Genomic DNA, 22,111 nt, shown 5'->3' on the forward strand with positions numbered 1-22,111 from the left:
GTAACGCAAAAAAAAAAAAAAAAAAAGGATGTTTGCTCCAAAGGCATTTAACCTTTTTTCTTTTCTTTTCCTTCAGGTTGGAAGCCTGTCTCTGAGACGCTGAAGCTTTTCCTGCTGATACTCGCCTTCCCTAGTAACCCTCCAGCCCAAGGGAGTTCCAGAAAGAACCCCAGGGGGCCTCCTTGCTATCACAAGATAGACCTCACCTTCCACTACCAGGTAAGGCGCCAGCTACCCACCACACCCATCCTCGGAGTTTGCATTTGTGGTGGAAAAACATCTCGATGCGGCGATTTTATTTTACACGAGGGAATTGCAGGGACCTTCTTCTGCTGGCTCTGGTTTGCTGATTGTGGTGTCTTCTGTGGCTTCAGCGAGTAGGACAGGGAGAATCAGCAGATCCCTAGGAATGCCTTGGGTGGGATATTGTAAGGAGTGGCTGCTGAGATCCGTCAGCCTGGCCGCGATGTTGTTATCCCAGGAAGGAAGGTAGACAGGGTGTAGTGTCCATTGTCCAGTGTCAGCACAAAATGCCATAGAGGCCAAGTTCGGGGTCTGACCCTCCCCTGCACGGTTCCGTGTCCTGCTGTGCACATTCCCCTGTAACCCAGTGATGTGCTCTGATGCCTTCATCTGGCTCTAGAGGGGACTCAGTGATTGCCCTGTTCCCACCTCCAGTGGCTGGACTGTACTTCGACCCTGGCACTCGCCACCTAGAGTTATTGGCAGACCCCAGAGGCTTAGGGCCCGTCCTCCCACAAGACTGCCCCACTTCAGCTGCAAGTCTCAGGGCCGCTTGCACTTCTGACCACTGGCTACAACTTCGAGGGTTCCTACAACCCCCCCAGTTTTCATAACAACTTGCAGAACTCAAGAAGGTGCTATACTTACAATTAGTTTTATTATAAAGACACACATAGGAGGGGTCTGAGGGGGTGCCGGACAGACTTGGAGCCTCATGCCCTCTCCCGATAGCGTTAGGGCAGCTCACCCTCCCAGAACATCCATGTGTTTATCAACCACCAAGGTCCCGAGCTTTGGGTGTCCAGAGTTTTACTGGGGTCTTATTATGTCATTGGCCACGTGGTTGAACTCAGTCTTTAGCAACTCTTCCCACCCCTGAGGTGGGAAGTGAAAATACCAAACCTCTAACCAGTACCCCTTCCTTGAAACTATCTGAGGGTCTACCTGAGCCACCTGGTTAGCATAAAGTCAGCTGTGGTCTGAAGGGACTTGATGAATAACAAAAGGCACTCCCATCTTTCAAGAATTCCACAGGTTTTAGCGGTTACCTCTCAGGTACCAGGGACAGAAACCAGAAAAATTCGTTATTACACCACCTTGGAGTTCGTGCAGCCCCGCTCTCTGCTGAGAAACAGCACAAAGCTGGTGGGTCCATGTCATCCAGGGCAGGAAAGACCAGAGGCCCCATACCCCGTAGTTGGAAAGGTGCCAACAATAATTCTGGGCAAAGAGACCAGAACACAGGCTGGTCTCTCTAATGCTCCTTAAAAGATGCCCATTTTAGAATCCAGGGAATCAGATTCTACACACAACACTGGTGGATCTCCAGGAATGCGCTGCTTGTGTTCTTTTCATGATGCAAATCGATTATCTTCTTGTCTCAGAGCATTTGGGTCCTTTTCTTCAGTGGGCTGGTGGGTCCACTGACTGGTCTGCATTCAGTCATCCAACCATTCCTGAGCCCCTCCAGGTGCCCAGCCCAGGTGTGGGTCTGGAGATGCAGTGGAGACACACCAAGTTCTTGCCCTCATAGTGTTTATCTTTTAGCAGGGACGTGGAGGGTAAACAGATGCTTATTTAGAGAAACGTCAGGTAGTGACAAGGCTATGAAGAAAATGAGGTGGGCGGGGGTGATTGAGAACCGTAGAGGCTGCTGAGCACACAGGCGGTCAGGGCGGCCCCTGGTGCTGGTGGGAGCAGAGGTTGAAGGAGGCGGCCTGGCAGGGCTCTGAGGGCAGAGGTCCAGGCAGGGGAGCGGCCAATACAAAGGCCCTGGGGCAGTGACGCACAGGCACATTGGAGAAGCAGCAGGAAGGCTGGTCTGCCAGGATGGAGTGGGTGAGCGGGGCATGGAAGGAGGTGAGGTAGAGAGTGACCAGGCTATGTTCAGAAGCTTTTAGGTCAGGGTTAAGGATTTTGGATTTTGTCTTAAGGATGGTAGGAGCCATCGAAGGGCTCTGAGCAAGGGATGAATGACCTGATTTGAGTTGTATGAAGACGTCGTTGCCTTCTGGGTGGGGGACTAACAGGGAAGGGAGGTCAGAGCAGAAGCGGGGGACCAGCAAGGAGGATGCTGCTTGTCCCAGGGAGGGGTGACCATGCCGTGGACCTGGGATGAGAAAGGCGTGGGTCTGGGGGCGTGCTGGAGACGAGCATGTTGAACAACCCCTCTTCTACACTGAAGTCGTGCTGTCATTCCATTCCCTAAACCACTGGAGACCACTTAGAGGGGCCGGAAAGGAAGACCATATGCCCCAGACCACACTGGGACAGAGGAGCAAGTCCTCATGACCCATCAGAAGGTCTCAATCCCCCGGGACCTTCTGAAGCTTCCTCTCTGGGGCTCCCCGCAGCGTTGCCATAAAACCAGTGCCAGGGCGCCATCCTCCGCAGCCCCTTCGTCACTGCATGCACCGAGATACCAGCCTTGCCAGCTTTCTGAAGCACCCTCACTGGACACATGGTTTGGGGCTGACCTCAGTGTAAGCCAAATAACTCCTAGGGTCATGCACCATCCCCTTAATCTCAGGCTCCTGGCTCGGAGCAAGTGCACCTGGCTCTGTCCCTGGGGGCAGGGCAGCAGAGCGCCCACATCCTGAGGGCAGGTGGGCAGGTGACTGTGGAGCAACTCTGTGATCCCTCGGAAGGTACTTCCCCTTGCTGCCTCCTTGAAGGAGGTTGCAGGCCCCAGCCTCGCCTTTCTGTGGGTTTGAGGACGAGCATTCTCCTAAAAAAGTAAATCCCTGGTGTTGTGGAAGCTTAAAGCACTAGACTGGCCGATCCCGATGGCGGGTCCGGGAACTTGGGGCTCAGAGGAGTGGCTATGCAAGCTCCTTTCCGCCCGGAGCGGCTTCTGGGTGCATACGCCCTTTCTGTCCCCTTGTGGCTTCCGAAGGCATGCTTGAAGTTACGAAATAGGGAAAGTGCCTCAAGGGTCTTCTCCCTTCCAGTGGGGTGAAGTCCAGGGTAGAGAAGCGTCAAAGGGAAGACCCCTCACGTCCCGTTCGCTCTGAGCAGCACTGAAGCCTGCAGAGGTAGCTGGGCTCTGTGTATCGCCTTCTGATCGCCTCCAGGTGGGGGGTGGGTCTGAAGGGAGAGGGCCAGGCACGTTGATCAGCGGTCAGGTGTGCCGGCTGCTGAGCCCCTGCAGACACCCTCCCACCCAGTGGCGGTGCCCCCACTCTTCTCAGTGGAATCCAGATGCAGGCTTCGGAGGGGGGCTGCCAAACCCACCCTCCAGGTGCCCCCATGCTTCCAGAGCTGAGGTCTGCAAAGGAAACGAGGCATGGGGCAGCAGGCCTCCCAACTGGTTTCTCTCCCCCAGAGGCCCCTCGTCCGTGACTTAGTCCTAAGCAGCAGGAACAGGCGTTTTGGAGGCAAGTCGACCTGGGGGATGGAGGTTTGGGGGGTGACGGTGCTGGGGAGAGGCTCCAACACAGGCACGTATGGAGCCCCTGCATCTTCCATGCCCTCTCGCAGTGGGAGGTTGCCTGGAGAAAGTGCTCCCTAGGGGTACTCTGGGATGAGTAATGATGATGGAGAATGATGGCGAAACTGCACGGAAGAGCGCGCAGGAGCTTCTGCTCTGGTGAGCGGGCTGTTCCATTTCCTGTCGCATGTGGGACTGTCTAGTGTAGCTCCCCAGCTCTGCAGACACGTCCCTGATGGAGCCCTGGGGTCAGGTGGGGGCAGGAAGGGGTCAGAGGAGGGCATGGGAGGAAGCTGTTTCCTCCCAAGACATTGTCCCATTCCTGGCTCCCTTTCTCTGCCTTGGAAAGGGTCCCATAAGTCAGATCCCATTCTGAGGCTCAGACTTTAAATATGGATTTGATTTGGATTTTACTGTAAATTCTGAGTCCTTATTAAAAACATGGGTGGAAATTAATCTGCTGCAAAATGAGATTTGTCTCTTATATGCAGTGGCAGAGGCCGGGGGCAGATGGGTGCTCCAGATCAACGGGGCGGGACCCGCCTGCCAGTATCCGGAACAGAAACTCGCAGTGGGCATCACACTCTTCTATCCGTGACCCTCCCCTTTCTCTCTCCCCTCCCCGTCACCGCTCTCACTGGACGGTCTGACTCCTTCCAACCCTCGGTGCTGTGTGTCACGGTCGCTCAGACAGAGGGCACAGCTGGCTGTTCCTTCTCCAGATGTTTTTTGGGGTGGGGGAGCACCTCTGTTCTGGAGCTGAGAGATGAACAAAGTCTTCTGCTCTGACCTCTGGGCCCTCAGAGGGCGCTCCTAAAACCTGCAGGGGAGAGAGAAGGGGAAAGTCCACACCCAAGAAGAATGGCTTCGGGCTGGGCCAGTCACACTTTTTCAAGTACAGGGGAGAGCGTGTGGCCGAAGCAGGGGCTGCCCCACTCGTGTTGGGTCAGGCATGAGCGTGTCGTGGCTGTGCAGCTGGCACTTCAGGCTGTTGTCCCCCCCAACGATATTAGAGCCCATCTCTCTACCCCAGTTCCCACCCTAGGGGATGAACCCCTGAGCGGCGACATGCGACTTCCCATAAATCATTCCCGAATGAGCGTGCTTCCTGCATCATCCATCACGCTCGTCTCTTGTCTGCTTGTTTTTAAAAGCTGTTAAACTGGAATCCATCACATGGCACCCTCAGGGAGTCAAGCCGTAGCAAAGCCTGCCCACATCAGCAATATTAATGCACGCAGAGCTTTCTAGAGCATCGAGGTAAATGTCTCCCCAGTGGTGGGGAGAGGGAGAGCGTGACTTTATCTAGTTACACCAGAAGCTAATGGGACGTTTCTCTGACACTTGCAGTTAATACATTCCTGCCACGCATGAGGAAGTCCCGGTGGCTGCTGGGTGGAACAGGTAATACGCACCTGAACGATGAGGCTGGTGTTTCTCCCTTCTTGCAGAGGCATCTTATTTGCTTCTCATGCCTGACATTTTAATTTGAAGACTTTAGCTTGAGCCAGCTTTTGGAAACATGAGTCTTTCTAGAAATACCTGTGGTTGCTCTTCTATTGCTAAATGTGTTTGGAAAAGAAGACTTGGGAGAGCGCTGAGGTCAGCTTTAATCCTTCCTTCTGAACATTTACTTCTAGAACAAGTTCTGGGGATGTGCCCATGAGGAAGGGGGAAGAGTCTGGAACCCTCTCCTTATATTCATCCTCTCCCTCTCTGTCTCTCTCTGTGTCTCTCTTTCTCTCTCTCCCCTCTCCTTTCCTCTGATTGCGTGGGGAAGGCCTGGACCCTGTTTCTCTGTGGCTGGAATTTTCCAGCCTCTTTAACATTCACTAGTGCCGGGTTTGCCTCCAAGAACCCCTCTTTCTGTCCAAGACAGGTGTCACAAACCTCAGTGGCACTGGTGATATGTTGTCCCATCTGCTTTTGGCTTTTTTGCTATCCTTTTCTTTGCCTCATGTTTGTTGGCTGAAGGATGAAACCGCTTATTGGCACTGGTGTGACATCTTTTTAAAAATAGGAGAACGGGCCAATATTTTTTGTTGGTGACCTTTGAACTCTGGGAGTGAGCAGCCCAGGAGGGGGGGTGGGTGGCAGAGGGCGCTGTCAGAGCACCCCGTCCGTGACGGAGCTGTCCAATTAGAGTCCATTAGTCACTCAGTGTGTTAAAGCATTAAAAACAATTAAGTGTGAGAAGAGTTTCCAGATGTAGCTTCAGCTCTGGGGCTGGAAGGGAAGCAATGCTGGCTGCTCCCAGGATGGAAACAGTCTGAGAAGAGTGGCAGGGGTCAGCAGCCATCTCATCAGAGCCCAGGGCTTTGAGATGGGGAACCTGTGTGTGTGGGGGCGCTCCAGATTCAGATGCTCTGTGGGGGAGTCCTGGGGCTGTCGCAACAAAGGACCACAGAACAGTGGGCCTTAAAACGACAGAGATTTATTCTCTCACACTTCTGGGAACTGGAGGTCTGCGGTCAAGGTGCCAGCAGGGCCCCGTTCTCTCTCCAGATTCTGTGGTCACTGGCAGCCCTCGGCGTTCCTTAGCTGGCAGACATATCATTCCAGTCTCTGCCTCCGTCACCACGTGACTTCTCCCCTCGGTGTCTGTCTGTCCCTGAGTCTTGACACACCGTGCCCCTCTGTGTGTGTAGGTGTATGTCCAAGTTTCCCTCACTTGATGAAGACACCGGCTATGGATTAGGGCCCCCCTACTCCAGGAGGACCTCGTCTTAACTTGATCACATCTGCAAAGACCCTAAATCCAAATAAGGTCACAGTCACAGGTACTTGGGGTTAGAATTTCAAGATACCCTTTTGGGGGGACACAATTCTACCTACTGTATCCGCCAAGACTACTGGGGAGGAAGGTGAGCCCAGAGACCGTGAACTCTACTTGTCCCCCGCCCAGAAGTACCATCATTGGTCATTTTAAGGACAATAATAAGAATGTACCCATAGGCCAATTAGGAAGGGAAGGCTCGAACCCTCAAGCTATAAGAGGGGCTTCTTGAAAACCCCAACCCAAGGTCATAGGTCCTCTGTAATTCAAGAGGGGGCAGCAGTGCCAGCTGTTTTGGCTGAGGTCCTTTCTGTGTCATCTCCTTCCCATCAGTCCACTGTTGAGATTGGTCTTGAGAGCAAACTAAAAGTAAACAGTTCCTGCCACATGTTTTGGGAGCTGTTTCAGAGCCGGGCCGGTGAGGGTCTCCCTGGAGGCTCGGGAGGCCCAAAGGAAGGGATGGGAAGAGGAAGTCAGAGCCGAGCCTGGGAAGGTGAGGAAGAGAGTCCTTGGGGGAAGGAGGTGGTCGGGCACATAGCAGCACCGGGGGTTAGAAATGTGGAGTCTCAGAAGGCTGAGGAGCGCAGCAGGCTACAGGAGGATGAAGTGCGGGAGTGAGAATCCAGGACTGGGGGAGGCTGGTAGAGAAAGGAACAAAGGTACCAGGGGATGAGGAGGAGGTGAGGCTGCAAACAGGCTGGTACCAGCTGCCTTGAAGTCTACGGATAAAAAAGTCCAACGTGGGTAGGGTGTCCTCCTGGGAAAACGCCGTTCCCAGTCATCTTCATGTGCACATGGTGCATCTTCCCGTGAGATTAGGGGCCATTGGTATCAGGGCCACGTCGTCTGGTCCAAGCTATAAATGATTATCACCATCAACAGCAGCAGGCAGGGGCGTGGAGAGGAGGGAGGGACAAGTTTCTGTGCTTCAGGTGCTATGCTGACGCACTTGTGCATGCATCACATGCAGTTCCTGTAAAGAACTTCGGACTTCAAGGAGAAGTCCTGGACAGAGAGGTGTGCGAGGTTCTACATGGATTTGTACAAATCCACTGATTCGAGATTCAAAATGGGCTACTGGGGGCCATGAGGGTTTGTGAGCCGACCTAATCCAGAAGTTGATGTGTGCTTGCCGGTCCACTGCCAGAAGGGCACCGGCCTAGGCCCCTGGATCTGATTCCATAGAAGCCTTACTTGGTTCTTCTGCGTTGACGTGGCAGCGAACTCCCCTCAAAGGGCAAACAGATGAGTGGGGATTTTTATGGATTGGGAGAAAATTATTTTTTTATCCGATTTGCAAGGATACACTAAGCATTCCCAGGCCTGGTGTTTTCAAAGACATCGGTGTTCTGAGGGGCAAAGAACAGAAAGGGAGTGTCAGCAAATGCCTCAGGAAGAAAAATTAATCTAGAAGTAGAGGTCGAGACAAGCTTAACTTTAGTGGGGTGTGTGTGTGTGGTGGGGGCGGGGAGAAAACATGGAGGTGGAACAGAATCCTTTTTCTCTTTTTCCTTGAGGCGGGAGAGGAGGTGGGTGATGCATGGGCAGATGGTGTTTTGAGTGACCTTGTGTCGCTGAGTGTGGCTGGGTAACGGCTGGAATTGCAGGAAGCTCGCAGGGTGTGGCCACCTGCAGCTACCAGTGGGGGTTCATCAGGATGCCAGCATTCTGGAAGGACCTGGAAGCAATCAGAAGACAAACCCAAGTTCAACAAAGATCAAACAGCACACTCATAAAACCACCTCATGTGGGAGACGCCCCTGGGGCTGGAGCCTCTAAAGCAGTAGTTGGGGCTTGGATATTGGTCCAGCTGACACATGATTCAGGTATCTTAGCCAAGGTCCTCACCTCTGTTAATCCTCACAGTGACCCTATCAGCTAGGTTCCCTGAGGAAACTGAGCTACAGAGGAATGGTTAGTACGGGGCCATCTAGAATTTGATCCCACAGCTGCTCCCTGGTGACAACACTGGCTCACGTGTCTCTAGGATCCAAATCGGAGCTACTCAAAGTGAGGTCCAAGGACCAGTGCCTGCCTGTGAGCTGCTGCCCTGGTCTCTGCAAGATGAGGATGGAAGTATTCATTTAGAACCTTTTACAGCCAATGTGAAAGAGCAGTTTTCTGTCCGATTTTGTGTCTACTGAATCTAATAATAAGAAGTTGGGTTTTGTATTTTGTATGTCTTTTTATTCCATACTTCCAGTAATCCCATTTTTATAGCTTTAAAAAACAAAAAACCAAAAGGTAGGCTCTGCAATAAATTAGAAGTAAAACAGTGAGGTCTTTGCCACAGAGAGTTTGAGAAGCACAGATACAGAGGATACATAAGTCAGATCACAAAACTGGTGAAGTGTGAATAAGCTCCGCGTCTGACTGGTGTACCCAGAGCAGCATCCTTGTTTGGGAATGTGGTCATGTGTGAGGGTGCATTCATTTACTTGGGCTGCCATGACAAAGTGCCCCAGACCGGGTGGTAAAAAGAAATTTACTTTTGCATAGTTCTGGAAGCCGGAAGTCCAGGATCAAGGTGTGCGCAGGATTGGTTTCTTCTGAGGCCTCTCTCCTTGGCTTGTAGATGGCCGTCTTCTCCCTGTGTCCCTATATGGTCGTCCCTCTGTGTGTCTGTGTCCTAGCCTCCTCTTCTCATAAGGACACAGTCAGATTGGATTAGGGCCCATCCATATGACCTCATTTAAACTTAATTACCTTTTTAAAGACCCTCTCTCCAAATACAGCCACACTCTGAGGTACTGGGAGCTAAGACTTCAACATATGAATTTTGAGGGGACACAATTCAGCCCGTAACAGAAGCATACACGAGAATTCTCTGTACTACTTTTTCAATTTCTTTGAGTCTTAAATTATTTCAAGATAAAAAGTTTTCTTTAAGGATGACGCTCACCTCCGCCCAAACAGTTTGGCCGCTGTGGTTTGCTTGGAGGGGTCCCAGCAGGCACACCCATCATCCCAGGTTTGGGAGAACGATTCTGGGATGGATGCAAGTTGGCATGGCCCAGGCCCTGCCCCTCTCTGCTTTTTGCCCTCTGGTTCTATCCCTCCAAGTCCACAGAGGGCAGCTGGAAGGCGTGTGAAGCAGGCACTGGGACTGCCCTTCTACCTTCTCTGCCCACGGAAATTCCTCCTCAGTCCCTGTCTCCCCTCTTTGCCTGTCTCCTTTCCTCTCTTGGGTGTCTTAAGGGCACAGGCTTCTACTGTTTCTGTGTTCTTCCCACAGCCCTGCACATAGTAGGTTTCCATAAAAGACTTTCCACAGAACGTCTTGATATAATGTTCTAGACATTGTTATCTCTCTTGAAATGCACCCCCTTCACCCCAGGTGTGATGGAGGAATAATCTGGTCCATGGCAGACCCTGTCCGAGGGGACGGGAGCACGTTACTCACTCAACAGCATTTACAGAGCAGGGAGAGCATGTTGCCATACAAAGAACTTTCAGACCATGATTATCCTTTAAACAGTATATTTGGTTGAGAGGTTATAGGTTTGTGTGTCTTCATTTCTGTTGTGCTGTTTGCAACTAAGGAAGCAGATGCTTGCACACCCAAATGCTAAGTAACCTCCTGGACAACCAGAACAAATGTCACCTGCACCAGATGTGACCAGAGGTGACCTTTGAATGTTTTCTTTTGTTTGTGAGCCAGAATATCATTGGATTGGCCACTGTTCTAGACCATTCTGCTGCTCAAAAAGTTCCCAAGGCAAGAGCATAATGATTTTTTATCAATAATTATTTAGTATTTCACCTAGCCCCATACACTCTTTGCAAAAACGCTTTGCTCTCAGTCCCCGGTGTGTACTTGGAGCATTGCATTCTTACCCCACTTTCCAGGAGCTCAGATACATGGTGGGCCACTCCTATGGAAGACTACTCATCCTTCCCAGCCTCCAGAGCAAGGCATGCATGGGCTCAAGACCTGCCTCCATTTGGAAGGCAGGCATTTTCAGGAGGCATTTTCTCTGAGGCAGGTACAAGCCTTATTCTATCTTCTATGAAGAAATTAATTTGAGTGAGTTTTTCTCATTTTCTGAGTCTAAAGGAAGGACTGGTTATCATTTCTTTAATGTGATGGTGCATTCCAGAGGTAGAACATGCACCTGTATGCGGTAGGCTGTGCTCAGGAAAAGGGAGATTAAATGGCTTGTCTTGGATGATAGAGAGCACACAGCATTTCACTGGAGGTATGAATTTCTCCTCTGAAGACTCCAAAGGGCAGGAATATTAAACCTGCACCCCTGAAAGACTGGGCATCTGTTGCCAGAAGGGGTCCAAGGAAACCTGACATTTCTTTGATGTCTTGTTATCTTAAAAATTCATGCAGATCTTACGTCTCATCCACAATATGCTCTTTCTGGTTGTAACATAACAGTACTATTTCTCCAAAATACTTCGGCTGAAAAGCTTTAGAAACGCTGTATATGCTTACTCAGCTACCCCCATCTCATCACCATGTTTCCTTGAGGGGCTTAAGGCGGTGGGTGGGGGTGGTTCCCTGGTTTGAGAAGCACTTGTTGGGGATGTGGGGGAAGGGATTCTAACGTGAGGTGCACGTGTGTGTTGGTGGGGCGTGGATTAGATTAGATGAATTTTAATACCATCACCTGTGAAATCTGATGAGCCTCTTCATATAATGCTATGACATTTCATATAGAGGGCCCAGTACCCTAGAGATGAGCTACTGAGTGAAGACACCCCACTCCCAATCACCACCCCACCTCCACCAGCCTGCCAAATTTGCTGGTAACAATGTCTACTCTTTCCTCTGTGTGGGTGGGGTGATGTCTCAGACACACCCATGTTGGCCATTGAGGGTGGGGTGATCTCTTGGGCTGGTGACATCCATAGTTAGGATGAAATCCAAGTGTGTATGTATTCACTCTCCAACGTTTATGGAGCACATCAAGGGCAGGAAACAGCCTGGTGCTGTGGGTCCTGAGCTAAGAATAGGATGGTACAGAGATTGATAAAATACAGCCTGTGGTTGGCAGGACAACCCACACATGTGTGCAAAATTCTCACACTGGGCTCTTATTTAATCCTCAGAGCACCCTGTGAGATGTGTATTTCTGTGGGAGAAGCCCAGGTCTGGAGGTATACCTCAGTAAGCAGAGGACCTTGAATCTCTCTCCCCCACCACTTCATGCATCTTCTCCTGTCTCTGGCCCAGCAAGCTGCCCTCCCCCTTACGTGGAACATTCCTTGGCCCACATTATCACTTCCTGTTGAGAGGAGGGGGAACCCACCAGGAAGCCCTGGGACCTTGAAAGGAATCTGCTTCCTGGGGTCACAGATCCAGCTGTGTCCAGCTGTGGGCAGAGGTGGGGAGTCCAGTGTGGCAGGCTCCATGCAGCCCCTAGTGTGCTCGGGGGAGGATCAGACTCAAAGACCAACATATACAACAGAGATCTGGGGAGTGCAAGCAGCAGCCCCCTCCTCCCCGCTGGGAGGTCTGAGAGCAAGTGGCCGGGTCCTCATCGGCAGGACGCTGAGACAGGGATGTGGGCACAGTTATCCAGGCAGGGGCATGTGGCAGGGCCGGGGCTTGACGTGGAGTGTGGGCACTCCGCTCCAAGCCCGTCTCAGCTCAGGGCTGGTCCCAGGGCCTCGAGGGGCTTTGCAGGACAGAAAGGGAGAGTCATGGGGCCTTGGTGCTGCCAAGAGACGAGCAGGGCCCGGGGCTGGAGCCTGCTCCCCACAGATCCAGACCACCTCACTCTCGCCCAGTGAGAATTAGTCCAGGCTTGGACACCTGGCTCCTCAGCCACCACCAAACATCAGGGCCCTGGGCCAACCTTTCTGAAATGAACCCCAAAGGAGAATGTACAGAGAAAAAATGCAGGATGTTTTTTGCTATCTCTCTCTCTCTCTCTCTCTATGTATATATATATATCCATCCATCCATGTATCTATCTGTGTATGTGTATGTATCTATCAATCATGTATTTATCTATGCATTCACTCACCCCTCCATGTACCTATCATCCGTTTATGTGTGTGTATATCCATCCATTCATCCATCACCCATCCTCGTCCGTCCATCTATTCCCACCCACCCCCTCTCTGGAAGTCACTGATTATTTTCATTGCTTACTATATTATTACAAAGCTTATTTTTAAACTTCATCCCTTTTTATCTTATAGGGGTGGGAGTATTTCCTTGCTCTGCAGTCTTTCATGCTTAACTAGGGCCTCTCTCAGCTCTCAGGCCTTAGTCAACCAGTGAGGCAGGAAAGCTGTGAAGTGGGACATGAGGATGGAGGGGAGGAAAGCCAGGCAGAGGTGGAAGGGATGTGGAAATGTGCCCAAGGAGCCTCCTGGAATGATGGTCAGGACTGACATGTGACGCGTGGCATCTGGTTGTGACATCCGGGGCCTTCAAGGTCCAGCCCCTGACCTGTCCTGTCCCCTCTGGCCCCTCCCTGCCTCCTCGCTGCCCGCCTGACACTGCTGCCTCTCCGTTCGCCCTGCCCTTCCGCACAGCTGGTAAACGTCCAGCTCCTCCTCCAGGCCCAGTGCCGCTGCCATCCCCTCTGTGAGGCCTTCGCAGGCCCTCCTGACCTCCCAGGCAGGGCGAATTGCCTTCCACTGTCCCTGACACTGTTCATTCCTCAGGAGAGCACGACCACCTAGGTTATGGTTGTCATCTGTAAGGCTTTCTGGTTAGAGCCCTGGACTCAGCTGGGGGCAACCGTGCAATGTCTGGAGACGTTTTTGATTGCCACGACTAGGGGAGGCTATGAGCATCTTGTGGATGGAGGCCAGAGAAGCTGCTAAGTATCCTCCTGTGCGCACACAGCAGTGCCTACCAGAAGAGAATGACCCGGGCCCAGATGTCCACAGTTGGGGTTGAGAAGCTGGGCCAGATGATGGCTCCTGGGACTGAACTTAGCGCTCAGGTTTGGTGTGGTCGTGGTCCTTGCATCCCCAGTGTCCCAGAGGGCACCTGTCGAGGGGGCGTTCTGCATCTCCACAGGGAAGGATGCAGACTGAGGGGTACTGCGGGGGAAGCTGCAGGTACAGCCAGGAGGCAGCACTATGCACTGTCCCTGGGGTTGGAGAAGGACCTCCTCCAGGGCCTGAGTCCAGGCTCCTGAGTGGGAGACAGGCCAGGCGCGCTTGGGAGCTGCAGGAGAAATCAGAGGCTGGGAGAGCGCGATGGGAGGGCTCCAGTCTGAGAAGGACACTTCCTGGGGACCCTACTCAAGGTCTCCACGCCGAGCACTCACAGACCTAGTGGAGAGAAACACGGAATTCTGAACAGAGACAAGCCCAGTTAAAGTGGAGCCCGGGAAACCACACACCAGCTCCCGGAGCCTGGCATGGAGCAGGTCCAGGGTAACATTTCCCATGATGCTGGCGACCGCAGGCCACAGGGCTGGACGGGAGAGTGGCTCGGTGAACAGGGGTACACAGGCCTTGCTGCCCACCTTGGCAGATGGGGAGCCGTCCAGGGCAGAAGTTGCTTGGTGGGTTTTTTAAACCTTTCTATTTCAGGCAGGCAGGGCAGGAAGTGGGGACAGCAGTCCCGGCACCCGATGTCCAATGGAAACATGCTCCACGGACATATCATGCGGCCGTGTCCCAGCATCCTATGTGTGTTCACAGGACCTTCCTAAAGACAGAACAGTTGAAAAGGTGCTTGGAGCCTGTGTGAGGTTTTCTGCCCTTTCCCTCCTTCCTCCTCTCCTCCACGCCCCCGCGCATCTCCTTATTTTCTGCTCTCTCTGGAAATTCCTATGCTGGGGAACGGGAGCAGACGAGAAAGTGTGACCTGCCAGCCTCTCCTAACTGTCTTGTGTAGCTGTGCGCCTCCTCCCATCGCCGTGGGAGTGAAGGCAGCCCCGTGCCGGGGTTCACAAGTGGCAGTGATGTTACACCGTCAGGAGGTCACCTGCCAGCTGTGTCTGGAGTCCCTTCTTCCCACCTGGTGCCTGGATCCTCAGGTGAGAGGAGCCTGGGCCTGGCTCATTGCCCACGTGGACACCGCTCTTTCAATCATCTGAGCTGACCACTCAGACCAGTCCCTGGGCCCAACAGCAGCAACACCTGCCACCCAGGAGGAAAAAAGCAAAACTGCTTGCTTTCTTCAGGGCGTGTGTGTGTGTGTGTTGGGGGGTGGGATGGGGAAGGGCTCTCCGGAGAATGCTCGTTTCTCCTTATATAACAGGCTGATATTCCAAGCCCACCTTGTGGAAGCACTGGGGCCCTCAGGTTGCACTTGGTCAGAGAGTCACCTGTTGTCATTATCTTGGATCGCTGCAGACTGCCCTCCCATGAGGGAGCAGCCTAGGTCTGTGCCCCTTCAGGAGGACAAGGCTTTGTGGTGGGAAGCACCGTGCCCCCCGGCCCCCAGGACTATTCCAGATCACTGGGGTCTGGGGAAGTGGGAGATGTGTCAATCAAACTGTGGTCCATGGGTCTAGTGAAGCCCAGGGCCCCAGGCTGGGGGATGGAGGCTGACAGCAAGGGCGAGGTCCCACCTGACACCCGAGGGCAGGAAAAGCTGGTCCCAGCACATGGGGCGCAGCACACGTTCAGAGGAGGCCGGCCTCGGGACCGTGAACGGTGCTGCAGAGCATCTTCCCACAAGCACATGGGGTCGGGGGGGAACCTTCTGGACCACCCTCCAGATCTGAAAGTGGGACAGACCTCTGGGCTGAAAGATCTGGCTAGGTTATTCCTGGGAGGTATGGGGCACCCAGAACCTTTGCTGGGAGAGGGGACACCGATGTAGATGGCCCAGCCAAGTGGAGAAGGAGAGCTCAAAGGAACGTCTGGTCTCTGCAGGCATTCTGTCCAGGTGACCTGACCCCCACTGTGCAGAGCCGGTGACCCTGTGTCCACCCCCAGGCGGGCAGACAAGGGGCCATGGGAGTTGGAGCCCAGTCATCCACTGAGGGACTCCTTAACGCCCTTCCTTGCTGTGGGTCCAAGGCAGGTCCTGGAGAGGCTGCGCAGCCCAGGGGGAGCCTACGGGGAGGCGCTGGCCTCCGTGGGGCAAAGGCACCAACCACCGAGTTATCATGCGGGGAGTGTCGCGCTTGGAGAAATTTCAATGTATTTGTGTGCGTGTGTGTGTGTGTGTGTGTGTGCGTGCGTGTATGCGCTTGCGTGTAAATGTGGGTAGGTGCTGTCCTGATTGATGGCAATTAGCATTTTCTAACGGGAACAGATGTTCGGACTGCCGGGAGGCTGGTACCTAACACCCACGCCGCCATCTGCTCCCCGGGCGGGCAGGGCTGGAGGAAGCGCCCGGCCCGCGGCCCTGCCGTCCGCGCGGTGTGCACTGGGCACGATTGTGCGAGGTTGTCTCTGGAGGGAAGAAATATAATAATAAAGATGTTTTCAGGGTTATAAATAGTTCAAGCTGTTTATTATGGGATGGAGCTTTCTCCCTGACGAGCAGCTCCGGTGTCTACGTGGACAGAACAAAGGGAGGAAAGAAGGGAGGGCACAGTGTTGGCTCTGGAGTCTGGGGGGGTTCTGGGGGACAGCCTTGGGAGGCCTCGGCCATTCGTAGTACATTGAATCAGTTCTTGATTCAGTGGATGGAGGTGACGGGGAAGGCGGATGAGGGACAGGGAAGTCAGGGAGGGTTCCTCTCCCAGCTTGCTCAGGAATGAGAGACCCTGGGGTCCGCAGGACAGCATGGTCGGTCAGTCGGTCGATGAGGCGGGGGGCTCGGGGCTGGGCCACATCCTGCTCTCCCTCTCACCGACCGGTGGCCTCACCAACTGGCTGAGCCCTGTGCTGTTCACCTGTGAAATTGGGGTAGCTATTGCCCCACTCCCCGGGCTTCTGTGAGCGTAAGGGTGAGTCACACACAGCGCAGGCTGTGGGCCAACTGACACTGGCCTGCCTTGCGCTCAGCTGTTCTGGGGGCTGGCGCAGACCCCGGCCTCAGCAAGCCTGGCTCCGGACCCTCCTCCCCTCTAGCTCTAACCAAAATGGCTTACTACGCTTCCAGAAACATTCTCTTTCTTCATTTCTTTGTTTCTTTCTTTCTTTCTTTCTTTTGGCTTCTTAAAGCAAAACAGTTTGTTTGTTTGCTTGCTATAAAAAGAGTTGCCACCCTCCCTTCATCCCCCCCCTCCTCCTCCCTGAGTGAAGTAACCAGCTTGTGTGGTCCCCTCAGAGTCTGCATCAGAGCAGCTCCTCCTGCAGGCAGCTGTCTACGGGGGGATGCCTGTCTTCCAGCCGCCCTGACATATGTACCGGACTTTGACTGGGGGCCTGGCGCCTGACAGCCTCCGCTGTGGGCCAAGGTCCCGGTTCTGCTAGGCTCACGTGGGCTCCTTCTCTCGTACCCATTCTTGGTCTTAGTGGGCGCCTTCCCCACATTGGCGGGCTCGACGGAGTGACACATCGGGCAAGCCGGCTCCTTTCTTCTCCAGGCCGTTGCTAACATTTCCCTGGTAATTTGCCCACTGCTTTGGAAGTGCTTTGGGGGAGAGGAAACCCACTGGTTTCTGTGGTGGTGAAGGGGGAGTGAAAGTTTCGTAATGTGTCACTGTCTTGCAGAGACCCCACTGCAGAGCCAGAGGGGCGGTGAGTTCTCCTATGCATCTCCATCTGGATTTCCTGGTCTGGGTCCAGTGAAGCCGCAGTAGAGTCCCTGTAATGGGTGGCTTGCCAGGGCCTCAGGGTTAAACCCAGGAGGGGTTTGTTTTTGCAGAGCGGCCCTATGAAAATTTGGTGCTACTGATGGCGGCGGAAATGGCAGTGGTGAGGGCAGTAGCAAAATAATCAGAGGCTGCTCCCTGACGTCTTCCCTCCACCTGGAGTGGGTGTGGGCTGAGTGCCTCCAGAAGTAGAGGTGAGACGACCCCTATGCTCAGACTGGAGAAATTCTGTGGGAGTTTTCAAGATGGCAGCCAATGAGGCAGGTCTTGGCCTCACCTTAGAAACATAGCCTCCTGCCATCGCCCTCCACACAAACCACGTATATCACTCTGTGTCTGAGCTTTCACTCTGCACTGATGTCCTGCTTCTTCCACTCCAGAAACCATTTTGGACTTGACATCAGTGCTTCTCAACCTGGGCACTGTTGACATGGGGGCGGGATAAACTCTTTTTGGTGGGGGCTGTCCTGGACACGGCAGGATATAGAGCAGCCTTCCTTGCCTCCACCCCTCCACCCACTATGTGCCCAAGCGCCCCTCCCACCGGGTGTGACAATACTGTCTCCAGACATGGACCTGGGATGGGGGGCACAGTTGCCCCTTCTGAGAACCACTGTTAATCTACTTTCAAGTGACTCCATTTCCAACCCCATTTCTAACATTTGAGGGCTTACTCTGAACCAGGCACATTATAAGCCTTTCTAATCATTTATTCTCTGTAGCAGCATCACGGGAAGTGGTTGCTACTGTTTGTGCCCTACAGAAGAGAAACCTGAGGTTCAGAGGGGTCTGGGAACTTGCCCAGTCACACAGCTGGTAACTGGTTGAGCTGGGTGAGGTTCGGGCTCAGGTACAACACCCACTCATCTATGATTACTAATCTATCTCCGTGTGGTGGGCACCGTTCTAGGAGATTGGGACCCACCGGTGGATAAAGAGGCAGAAATCTCTGCTCTCATAGAATGTGCATCCTGGAAAGTGGAGACAAATAATGAACATAATCAGTAAATTATCTGGAATGTTAGCAAGTGTATTAGTTTCCTAGGGTTAGCATAACAAATTTCCACCACCTGGTGGCTTAACACAACAGAAATGTATTGTCTTATGGTTCTGGAGGCCAAAAGGCTGAGATCAAGGTGTTGGCAGGGTTGGTTCCTTCTGGAACCTCTGAGGGAAGAGTCTGTTCCAGGCCCCTCTCCCGGCTTCTGGTGAATCCGGGCATTCCTTGGCCTGTAGCTGCATCACTCCCATCTCTGCCTCCCTCTTCCCTGTATCTCTGTGCCCAGACCGCCCTCTCTATTCTCTTATATAGACACCAGCCATTGCATTTAGGACCCATCCTAAACTGAGGAGCTTTCATCTCAAGGCCCATAACTAATTATCTTGGCATAGACCCCCATTTCCAAATCAGGATGCATTCTGAGGTTCTGGGTGGACATGTGTTTTGGGGGGATGCTATTCAAATCACTCTAGCAAGTAGCACTTACCATGGGGAAACAATGCAGCAGGGAGGGTCCAGGCCCAGGAGGGTTGGGGGGCCCTTCACGAGGGGTGGAGGGTGTAAACATAGACGTGGTCTCTAATTCTTAAATGGTGGAGCTCCACGGAGAAATGCTGTCAGGGTTCAAAGAAGGAGGAACTTGTTGTAGAAGTAACCTCCCCATCTTCATCCTCCGCCTTCCCAACTCGGCTCACTTTCCCAGGAAGATGGGAGGGCTGGGGTGTTTTGAAGCTGAACAGAAAGAACCTGAATGACGAGAGACCATTTCCCTGTGGGAATCAGAGGTCCCCATGGGCTGAGCCGTCCTCCTTTATTCATTCTTCATTGAATCCTTGGCCTCCTGTGTTATTTGTGGAGTGAAAGGATGTTAGTCATCATGCTGGTTCTTGGGTTTGTATCCCCTCCCCTGGAGGAGCTTGCTGTCCCATGGAAGATACAGTGTATCTGTCCCTCGCAGTGAGGGCAGAGCTGTATAGAGGCACAACAGACTCTTTGGGAGCCCGGTGGAAGGGCTTTTGAGCTTTCTTTCTTTTCTTTTTTTTTTTCCCGCGATACGCGGGCCTCTCACTGTCGTGTCCTCTCCCGTTGCGGAGCACAGGCTCCGGACGCGCAGGCTCAGCGGCCATGGCTCACGGGCCCAGCCGCTCCGCGGCATGTGGGATCTTCCCGGACCGGGGCACGAACCCGCGTTCCCCGCATCGGCAGGTGAACTCTCAACCACTGTGCCACCAGGGAAGCCCTGATCTTTCTTGAAGGATGCATAGGAGTTTTCTGGGGAGAAAGAGGTGGACAGAGGACTGCAGACAGAGTAAAGGCATAGAGGTAAGAAAGGACAGTTTGTTCAAGAGGAGTGACAGAGGCTGGAGCTGGCTGGAGGATGAGCAGGGAGCCTGGGTGGGTGGAGCTCTAGTGCGATGGTTCTGTGTACCCTGTGGAGAGAGCAGCAGCTAGACCTGAAGAGGTTGGGTTTTTGGAAGCTGACCATGGTATTAGTCTGGTGAAGGGTGGACCAGAGTCCTTTTTGGCATTTTCTGCCAGAGTTGGGATGGAGAGGATGAAGCTCTGTACTCAGAGGGGACAGGAGAGGCAGAGAGGGGTCAGATTTTTTTAAATCAAGGTAAAATTTACATAACGTACGGTTAACTAGAATCATTTCAAGTTGACAATTCAGTGGCCTTTAGTACACTCAAAGTATGGTGCAAGCACCACCTCTATCTTGTTTCAGAACCTTTTCATCCCCCCAAAGAGAAACCTTGTACCCATCCGCAGTCAGTCCCCGGCTCTCCGTGCTCAGCCCCTGGCAAACATCAGTCCACTCTCTGTCGCTATGGATTTGCCTGTTCTGGGCATTCCATATAAATGGGATCAAATCTGGCCTTTTGTAGCGCACACCAGTACTTCATTCCTCTTCATGACTGGATAGTATTCCACTGCATGGATAGACCACATTGTGTTGATACATTTATCTGTTGATGGACAGTTGGCTGTTGTGAAAGACGGAGGTTTTTAGCACTCACAGTGTGTTAGCTGGCTGAGGAAATAAAACTGTGACCACGAATCCCATAACCCCTCCACCCCTCCAACCTGTCCCCACACCATAATCTCAACGTCCCACCTTCAAGCAACAGGTGTTTCAATACCTGCGAGGTGTTGAGGAACCTTAGTATCAGGCTTTAGGAATGTGGCCACCATGGGGGGGTGGAGTCTGGAAGTGTCTAGAATTTGGAGGCGGTGGACGTGGCCTCCCCAGGAACACAGAACAACCCACCCCTCCCCCAGTGTCCTCCTGCCAAGAGGAGCACCGTCTTCTCCTCGGGACTCCTTCCTCTCCAGGTGGGGCACCGCCCATGCCATCCGCCCCTCTGAGCTCTGACCACAGTGAGATCCCGGGACTCCCAGCTTCCTGGAGAAACACCAAGCCTGGCATCAGTGGGTGGTGAGGCGCAGAGTCCTAATGGCCGGCACACCTGCTCCTCTTCTAGCTGCCCCCACACCCACTCGCCCGAGACGAGCTGGAGGGAGAGCACCAGCCCTTCCCCACTTCCACAGCTGGCCCCGGAACGCCGGGCTCCCTGGAGGTGACGCCACTGTCCCCAGGAGCCCTGTGAGCTAGCTGGACTGTGCTGAGGGAGGAGCTCGAGGACCCGAATCCCAGGCTCCGGCTACGGAGCCCGCCAGGTCTGGGGTCTGCAGAGACTATGCATGTGAGAGACGGGAGAGGGGAGGGGTCTGCTGTAGGGGAGGGCATCTTGTTTGGGAGCAGAGACCAGCGGCGTTCTCTGCCACCGGGTGCTGCCGCCGCCAGGGGTGACCGGACGCTTTGACTCTCCCCGAATACGGAGGCCCCGGGAGCCACGTGTAGTAGAGGGTGCCGGTGACCCGCAGGTGCTGCCTTCTCAGAAAGAGCCTGTGGAGATATTGAAACGGACACAAAGGCACGTTAGAAGGACTTATGGGCCACGTGCCTTGGTTGGGTAATTTCACAGATCTCTGGAAGTAGGTGACATTTGCAGAGATTGGAAAGGCCGTCGCCCTGCTCATGAGCTGTATTAAGACACCCCCCTCCCCCTGGACACTCCAGCAAGGGGACAGCTCCCTGATGCTGAGACCGCTTGTGCCGTAGAGGTGAAAGCTGTCTGTTGACATCTCTGCCTCTACCGGAGCCCTTTCCCCACCGCCACGCGAGGCTCTGTGGGCCTCATCCACCCGTCCACTCAGAAAGCATAACCAGGGCCCGACGTGTGCCAGGCCCAGACCTGAGGAGTGGAAAGCAAGCATGGACTGTGCCAGGGGAGCTGATAATCTGGTGAGGAAAGTGGCCGCAGACAAGGGGTCCATGTCTGTATCATCTGTTATCTGTACTCATACCATTGTCACTGATATTTATATCTATATCATCTATATCCAGCACCTGTGACTATACCTAGATCGATACTACACACATATAATTACAAGCTGTTGTAAGGGCCCTAAAGGAAACAGTTGTCCCTAAAGACAACTGGAGGAGGAGCATTTAGAATGGGGAGGTGACCCTGTGCCGAGTGGCTGGGGAGGATGTGCAGGGTTGTGGGTGGGGATAGTTCAGGCTGTAGGACCAACCTGTACCAAGACTTCACAGGAGCTTGAGCTGGAGAGACTGAGAGAGCCGGTGAAGTGAACAGGGAGGGGACTTGCCAAGGCGGGACTGGACCCAGGTTGTGAAGCGCGTGGAGATGCAGGTGAGAGGGGTTTGTGTCTGTGAGGTGCAGCGGGGACTCAGCAGGGGCCATTCAAGTGGGAGCAGTTGCTCTCACTCGTGACAACCCCAGAGATCGCCACTCATCTCCGGAGGTGGGAACTGGCCCTCAGTCAAGCCCAGCACCTCTCTCCTGGACACCTGGACACTGCTAAAGCTTCCTAACTGGTCCCTTTGCCTCAGATCCCGTTCCTTCCAATTCTTTTAAGACATTAATCAGTGAGTTTCAGAGACGCCATTATTTTGTAAAGACACAAACCTCAGCCAGGAATCAAAGCTAAATATG

General features: G+C 53.4%; 1 protein-coding gene across 19 annotated transcripts in view; it reads left to right on the forward strand.

Annotated features, from left to right (window-relative positions):
• The window catches only part of RBFOX3 (RNA binding fox-1 homolog 3), a 505,472-nt gene that overhangs the window by 184,032 nt on the left and 299,329 nt on the right, over positions 1–22,111 (forward strand). For all 19 annotated transcript variants that reach the window (XR_010838272.1, XR_010838271.1, XM_067021693.1 and 16 more), the window contains one exon: positions 77–219. The gene's annotated coding sequence lies outside the window, so the exon portion shown is untranslated. The remainder of the gene's footprint in view (positions 1–76; positions 220–22,111) is intronic.

This window comes from Kogia breviceps, chromosome 19 (genome assembly GCF_026419965.1).
Source record: "Kogia breviceps isolate mKogBre1 chromosome 19, mKogBre1 haplotype 1, whole genome shotgun sequence".
Taxonomy (NCBI): Eukaryota; Metazoa; Chordata; class Mammalia; order Artiodactyla; family Physeteridae; genus Kogia; species Kogia breviceps.